The sequence below is a fragment of the Polyodon spathula genome, unplaced genomic scaffold, assembly GCF_017654505.1.
Source record: "Polyodon spathula isolate WHYD16114869_AA unplaced genomic scaffold, ASM1765450v1 scaffolds_62, whole genome shotgun sequence".
In the NCBI taxonomy this organism is placed as follows: Eukaryota; Metazoa; Chordata; class Actinopteri; order Acipenseriformes; family Polyodontidae; genus Polyodon; species Polyodon spathula.
The window spans coordinates 46,292-54,120 of record NW_024471556.1 but is presented as its reverse complement, the minus strand read 5'-3'; positions in this window follow the sequence as shown (position 1 = coordinate 54,120).

The following is a 7,829-nucleotide window of genomic DNA, read 5'->3' as shown; positions in this document are numbered from 1 at the left end:
AAAGTACAGAGCAGTTTAGAAGCAGAAAGGAGAAATTGCATCTTGAATTGCTTTAATCAGAAAACACAGGACATTGGGGAAACACAGCAGCAGCTCAAAGTCACTGACTGATCTGCATATGACATGCCTTTTAAGCCTGGAATAATTCTGGTTGCTCTTCTTTGCACTCTTTCTAGAGCAGCAATATCTTTTTTTTTTTATAGCGAGGTGACCAGAACTGAACACAATATTCAAGATGAGGTCTTACTAGTGCATTGTACAGTTTTAACATTACTTCCCTTGATTTAAATTCAACACTTTTCACAATGTATCCGAGCATCTTGTTAGCCTTTTTTATAGCTTCCCCACATTGTCTAGATGAAAGACATTTCTGAGTCAACAAAAACTCCTAGATCTTTTTCATAGATTCCTTCTCCAATTTCAGTATCTCCCATATGATATTTATAATGTACATTTTTATTTCCTGCGTGCAGTACCTTACACTTTTCTCTATTAAATGTCATTTGCCATGTGTCTGCCCAGTTCTGAATCTTGTCTAGATCATTTTGAATGACCTTTGCTGCTGCAACAGTGTTTGCCACTCCTCCTACTTTTGTGTCGTCTGCAAATTTAACAAGTTTGCTTACTATACCAGAATATAAATCATTAATGTAGATTAGGAAAAGCAGAGGACCTAATACTGATCCCTGTAGTACACCGCTGGTTACCACACTCCATTCTGAGGTTTTTCCTCTAATCAGTACTTTCTGTTTTCTACATGTTAACCACTCCCTAATCCATGTACATGTGTTTCCTTGAATTCCAACTGCGTTCCGTTTGAGAATTAATCTTTTGTGCGGGACTTTGTCAAAAGCTTTCTGGAAATCTAAGTAAACCATGTCATATGCTTTGCAATTATCCATTATCGATGTTGCATACTCAAAAAAAAAAATCAAAGCAGGTTAGTTAGGCACGATCTCCCTTTCCTAAAACCATGTTGACTGTCTCCCAGTACTCTGTTACCATATAGGTAATTTTCCATTTTGGATCGTATTATAGTTTCCATAAGTTTGCATATAATAGAAGTCAGGCTTACTGGTCTGTAGTTACCTGGTTCAGTTTTGTTTCCCTTTTTGTGGATCGGTATTACGTTTGCAATTTTCCAGTCTATCGGTACCACCCCTGTGTCAAGAGACTGCTGCATGATCTTGGTTAGCGGTTTGTAAATAACTTCTTTCATTTATTTGAGTACTACTGGGAGGATCTCATCCGGCCCAGGGGATTTGTTTATTTTAAGAGCTCCTAGTCCCTTTAACATTTCTGCCTCAGTTATGCTAAAGTTATTTAAAACTGGATAGGAACTGGTTGACATGTGGGGCATGTTGTCAGTATCTTCCTTTGTAAAAACTTGTGAAAAGTAATCATTTAATATATTTGCTATTTTTTTTCTTCATCTATGATTTTTCCATTTGTATCTCTTAAACATTTAACCTCCTCTTTGAATGTTCTCTTGCTGTTGTAATATTGGAAAAACATTTTGGAATTGGTTTTAGCTCCCTTAGCAATGTTCATTTCTATTTCTCTCTTGGCCTTTCTAACTTCCTTTTTGACTTGCGTTTGCCGTTCTGTGTACTCTTTCTGCGTACGTTTTTTTTTGGTCCTTTTTTAATGCTCTGTAAAGTGCCTTTTTTCGCTGAATAATTTTTTAATTGCAAGCATGATATAAAGAACAATTTAATAAGTTATATAACATCTAACCACTTGTCTCTTCCATCTGGAGGAGTCCACGTGCTTGTACTATTAACCTTAATCCCATGCTCATAATTACCCTCTGAATCTGAGATATTTTAATTGAAAAGATATTCTGCTAATCTCATGCATCTCTCCCACTCCTTTAATTCTCTTGCCAGTTTATCTTTATCAGTGTATTTTTTAGTTGGTATAAACTTAAATCATTTACTCAGTACTGCTTTTTGGGATGTGTTATTCATATTGCTTTTAATTATAGTTCCTGATAATAAAACTGAAGACAAATGCTTTTAAATTACCTGAAAAAATGCTGATATTTGATAAAGCAAACAGCAAAAACCAACAGTCCTGCAACATGACAGCTCGCAACCTTGCACAGCACGAAAATGACCGGGAAAACAGCTTTCAAAACAACTAGGGCAGGCAGACCAATGGCAAATTCAGAATCGTGGACTAATTGGGCGTCAGCATTAAGGTCCAATTGGCATTCAGCATTAAGAGCTAGGAGGCGGGTCTAGAAGGCTGCCTCAGGGGCAGCGCTGCTCCGAGGGTGCAGTTCAGGGCAGAAACTATAGCGAGGCTCAGAAATGCGAGGACCTAAACCTGATTTGCACATGCCCAGTAGCAACCAGTCGTCAGCCAGGACTGGTTATGATTGGTTGAAAAAGGTCTCGATGGCGCGCAGCAGCCTGGTAGCGAACACGGCTATCAGGCGATCAGTGCGCATGTGTCAGGATAACCAAGGCTAAATACGAACTGCACAAAACTGTGTCTCAGTCTTGCAATGTTGCTCTGCAAAACCAAAGAACATGATTAAGCTGTTTCCATATTGTTATTGTAATTATTCTAAAAGTATCTAAAGTCGAATTATTCTAGTCTATCTTCATCTATCTTTATTTTCACATTTGATTTCACATTCCACATATACTGTTGTTTTCATATTTTTAATTTGCCTTTATTTCGTGCCATTTATCCCGTTTTGCTCCCTGCCGTGTTCGGCAGTTTTGTTAATAAATAAATATAAAATCCTGTCGATCTTTGTCAGGTTTATTACATTTTTATTATTGTTACTATTCATTGGCCTTAATTAAGTCTTCCATTTGTTGTTTCCTGTTCTTGAGTTGGATTGGATTAAATTTAAGTCATTAAGTATTTAAATAATACAGTTATTATTATTATATTATTATTATTATTATTATTATTATTAGTATTATTATTATTATTATTATTAATTATTATTATAAACGCACTTAAACCTAATCCCTGTCGAAAAAACTTGAGTTCATTTCTTGTTTGTTTGTTTTGTCTTTTTTTTTAAATACATATATATTGCCAGGTTTGAATATTCTAAGACATGAATACAGTAGAATTTCTGTTAGCAAATCATTTTGCTACACTGGAGGAAGTGCAGAAACTCCAAATGAAAAGGTTGGGACCCAGCAGACCTCCCATAAAATGAGTGCAGGTGATCAGTGACAGAGGACGAGCTTGCACTCAAACATTTAACAAATCCTGATATAAGCTGAGGTCATGGGGTTGTGCAAGTGAAAGCCACAACGCACTGTTTTGCTTTCCTTGTCTCCTTTTTGATAAGGTAGCCCATCACTTCCAGCACTGCCAAGAACTGGTCCTTGTGGAGTTAAGAACATAAGAAAGTTTACAAATGAGAGGAGGACATTCGGCCCATCTTGCTCGTTTGGGTTGTTAGTAGCTTATTGATCCCAGAATCTCATCAAGCAGCTTCTTGAAGATCCCAGGGTGTCAGCTTCAACAACATTACTGGGGAGTTGGTTCCAGACCCTCACAATTCTCTGTGTAAAAAAGTGCCTCCTATTTTCTGTTCTGAATGCCCCTTTGTCTAATCTCCATTTGTGAACCCCGGTCCTTGTTTCTTTTTTCAGGCTGAAAAAGTCCCTTGCGTCGACACTGTCAATACCTTTTAGAATTTTGAATGATTGAATTAGGTCGCCACGTAGTCTTCTTTGTTCAAGACTGAACAGATTATATTCTTTTAGCCTGTCTGCATATGAACATGCCTTTTAAAACAGGAATAATTTCTGGTCGCTCTTCTTTGCACTCTTTCTAGAGCAGCAATATCTTTTTTATAGCGAGGTGACCAGAAACTAAACACAACATTCAAGATGAGGTCTTACAAGTGCATTGTACAGTTTTTAACATTACTTCCCTTGATTTAAATTCTACACTTTTCACAATGTATCCAAGCATCTTGTTAGCCTTTTTTATAGCTTCCCCACATTGTCTAGATAAAGACATTTCCGAGTCAACAAAAACAACAAAAAAGTCTTTTTCATAGATTCCTTCTACAATTTCAGTATCTCCCATATGATATTCTATAATGTACATTTTTATTTCCTGCGTGCAGTACCTTACATTTTTCTCTATTAAATGTCATTTGCCATGTGTCTGCCCAGTTCTGAATCTTGTCTAGATCATTTTGAATGACTTTTGCTGCTGCAACAGTGTTTGCCACTCCTCCTACTTTTGTGTCATCTGCAAATTTAACAAGTTTGCTTACTATACCAGAATCTAAATCATTAATGTAGATTAGGAATAGCAGAGGACCTAATACTGATCCCTGTGGTACACCACTGGTTACCACACTCCATTCTGAGGTTTCTCCTCTAATCAGTACTTTCTGTTTTCTACATGTTAACCACTCCCTAATCCATGTACACGTGTGTTTCCTTGAAATCCCAACTGCGTTCCTGTCTTCTTGGCAACCGGTACTAACATAACAAAAATGCTGCCTCTTAACGAAACACTCACGTTAAATTAGGCTCTAGAATATAGCATCTCCAACTTACAATTCCAAATACTATATAAATGTTTTATAATTATTTATTTTGTACTAAATTAAATGACACTCTTTTTATTTTCAATGATTTGTGTACAATACACTAATAAATGGTTCACACTATTAACACAATGAAAATGACAATGCAGTACCAATATGTATATAATTATATTTTTATGGATTTCTAAATATCATTACAGTGCAAACATGACTGTATCATTAGGCAAAACACTGAAAGAAACAAAATGTACATTTCAAACACTCAATGCAACTGCAACAGAACTTAACATTTATTCAATAGTTATGCACAAGCTGAAAAACATAGCTCAACTACAACTTTACAGGCAATGGAACTTTTCTTCAAAGATTGTTATGAGAGTGTTCTGGATTCAGTTGAACTTCTCTAAATAGTCTTTGCTGCAGCCTAAGCCAGCCACTGGCCAAGGATAGTCCTGTAGAGCTGCTGACTCAAGTGAAGGGAGCAGGTGTGCGGGGTGCTAAAAACCAGCAAAGCCATCCATCTCAGGGGGATGAGTGTCGAAATCAATGAGCTCCCACTTCAGAGGAGCGGCTCCTGCAGCAGCCTGGCTCCACAGAGCTCTGTTAGACTGCCAGGTACTGGTGGCCAAGAAACAAGAGTAATATCAAAGACTTGAGGAAGTACACACTGTAACCTTGTTATGACAATCTAAAATCTATCCTGTTACTTCCCAATATAACATCTGTAGGAGTACTTTTTGAAATCAGTCCAACACAAGTGAGTTAGAAAATTTCCTAAAAACTTCCTCCCAGCTACTGTACACAGGTCTTAGCATGCAGAGCTGTTTGTGATGATGGTAAGTATTTAGAAGTATATCATTTTATTGGACAATCACACTGGATGTCTATGAATAAGCTTGGGACACTGTTGAGTGAGATGGAATCTTGTTGAAATGGCATTATGATTTATGAAGTGTTTTGTCCATCACTTTCATGAAGCTGATACATAATTCTAGATGAATACAAAAAAGTTTTTCAGAAATTGTAAGTCACAAGCAAACATACAAATAAGAAAACATACTGCAATGTCGGATGCACCTGTAACCCAGTAGGATGGACAAGCAGTTTAAGATGCATCCATTTCAATCCAAGAGATCTGCTCCAAGTAAAAAGGGTGCTCTGAGTCATGGCATGATGACATGTAACCACAGATGTATTAAAACCTCAAATTTTTGCTACAATATAAACAACCCTTTAAGAAACACAAAATGTATTTACTCCAATGATTAGCAAATAAAGTAATTCAACCCAATAAAGTAACCAAACCACGAGTCCAGACATGTAGGGCTAGATTCCTAAAGCTATCTACTCCAATCACCATTAGCACAATTTGTTCCTGAATGGCAAAAACACCAATTAAACATTGAAAATGAATAAGAAGCAACTTAATATGTCATTCAAGCACCTGCATTAAAAGTTGGGTGTGTTTCTCCTTTTTGAAAACTTTTTGCTAATGATGAATTGGAGTAAATACATTTGAGAATGTTGTAAGTAGACTTAACTTGTTTGATGCTTTGTCCTTTCAGAAACAAAATGTCTAATGTCCATTGTGGGTAAATACCTTTTGAGAATTTAATCAAACACTGGTAAGGAGCTGATGGAGAACGAATCCTTATTATAACTGAGCACTCTGAACTGTGACTGCAGAGTGCCCAGGAGGACCAGCCCTGAGCCATGAGCCCTGCTCAGTGGAATTCTCAGAGCCAAATCATGCTATTTCTGGAAACTAAATGCATGCTCTGAATTCCATTCTCACCCAGCGTGCTGTGCACTGGTGGTCACTGTGCTAGTTCATACAGAACCTGCTTTTGGAAGCATTCCTAATGTTGAGTGACAGGTGTGCCTAAAACAGAAAAGAACTGGTGCGCAAGCAGGGCTCTGCTGGGAGTGATGGCTCCAGCAGGTCTGAATAACAAGTGACATACCGCTGATGAATTGATCCAGCAGTGTGTGAAAGAACAAACCCTGTCCCCTGAGCCTCTGATCACAGACACATGAACAAAAAAAATAAGAATCTGCTGGCAATTCAGGCTGGCATGGCTGCAGGAGGTAGGAGAAGTTCAAAGATTGGTAAAGGGATATAAAATAATATAAAATAATACACTGCTAGTGTCTAGGGCGTTGAAGAGGTAATACCATCCCTAGTAATACCGTGACTACGTGAAAGTGGATGCAGTGTTCCTTATTTTATGAAATGACAAGGCTTGCCTGGCGGGTTTGCTACTTGTTTGGTTGCTCGCTGGAGCAAGTAAAGCTGTCACACACTGAAGCAACAAATATCTAACAAACATCCATTTGCAGCTCCGGCCTTTCATCCCCCCTTGGGTTTCACAAGCTGCAGGACAGGCAGTATATCATTTCAAAAGGAGAGACTGGCTTCAAGTTAGAGGAGACTTTTCAGTGTCAGCCAAGCCACAGTGTGGTGGCGTGGTTGTCTGCCTTGCAAGTTCACACAGGCTGCTTGGTTACTAACTTGAGATGTGCTGGAGAAGAAATGAGCCTGGCAATGCCCCGCAAGCACGCGTTACTGAAGAAATGAGCCTGGCAGTGCCCCTCAAGCACACGTTACTGAAGAAATGAGCCTGTCAGTGCCCCGCAAGCACTGCGTTACTGAAGTAATGAGCCTGGCAGTGCCCCGCAAGCACGCGTTACTGAAGAAATGAGCCTGGCAGTGCCCCGCAAGCACGCGTTACTGAAGAAATGAGCCTGGCAGTGCCCCGCAAGCACGCGTTACTGAAGTAATGAGCCTGGCAGTGCCCCACAAGCACGCGTTACTGAAGTAATGAGCCTGGCAGTGCCCCGCAAGCACGCGTTACTGAAGAAATGAGCCTGGCAGTGCCCCGCAAGCACGCGTTACTGAAGAAATGAACCTGGCAGTGCCCCGCAAGCACACGTTACTGAAGAAATGAGCCTGGCAGTGCCCCGCAAGCACACGTTACTGAAGAAATGAGCCTGGCAGTGCCCCGCAAGCACACGTTACTGAAGAAATGAGCCTGGCAGTGCCCCGCAAGCACACGTTACTGAAGAAATGAGCCTGGCAGTGCCCCGCAAGCACACGTTACTGAAGAAATGAGCCTGGCAGTGCCCCGCAAGCACATGTTACTGAAGTAATGAGCCTGGCAGTGCCCCGCAAGCACATGTTACTGAAGAAATGAGGCTGGCAGTGCCCCGCAAGCACACGTTACTGAAGAAATGAGCCTGTCAGTACCCCACAAGCACACGTTACTGAAGAAATGAGCCTGGCAGT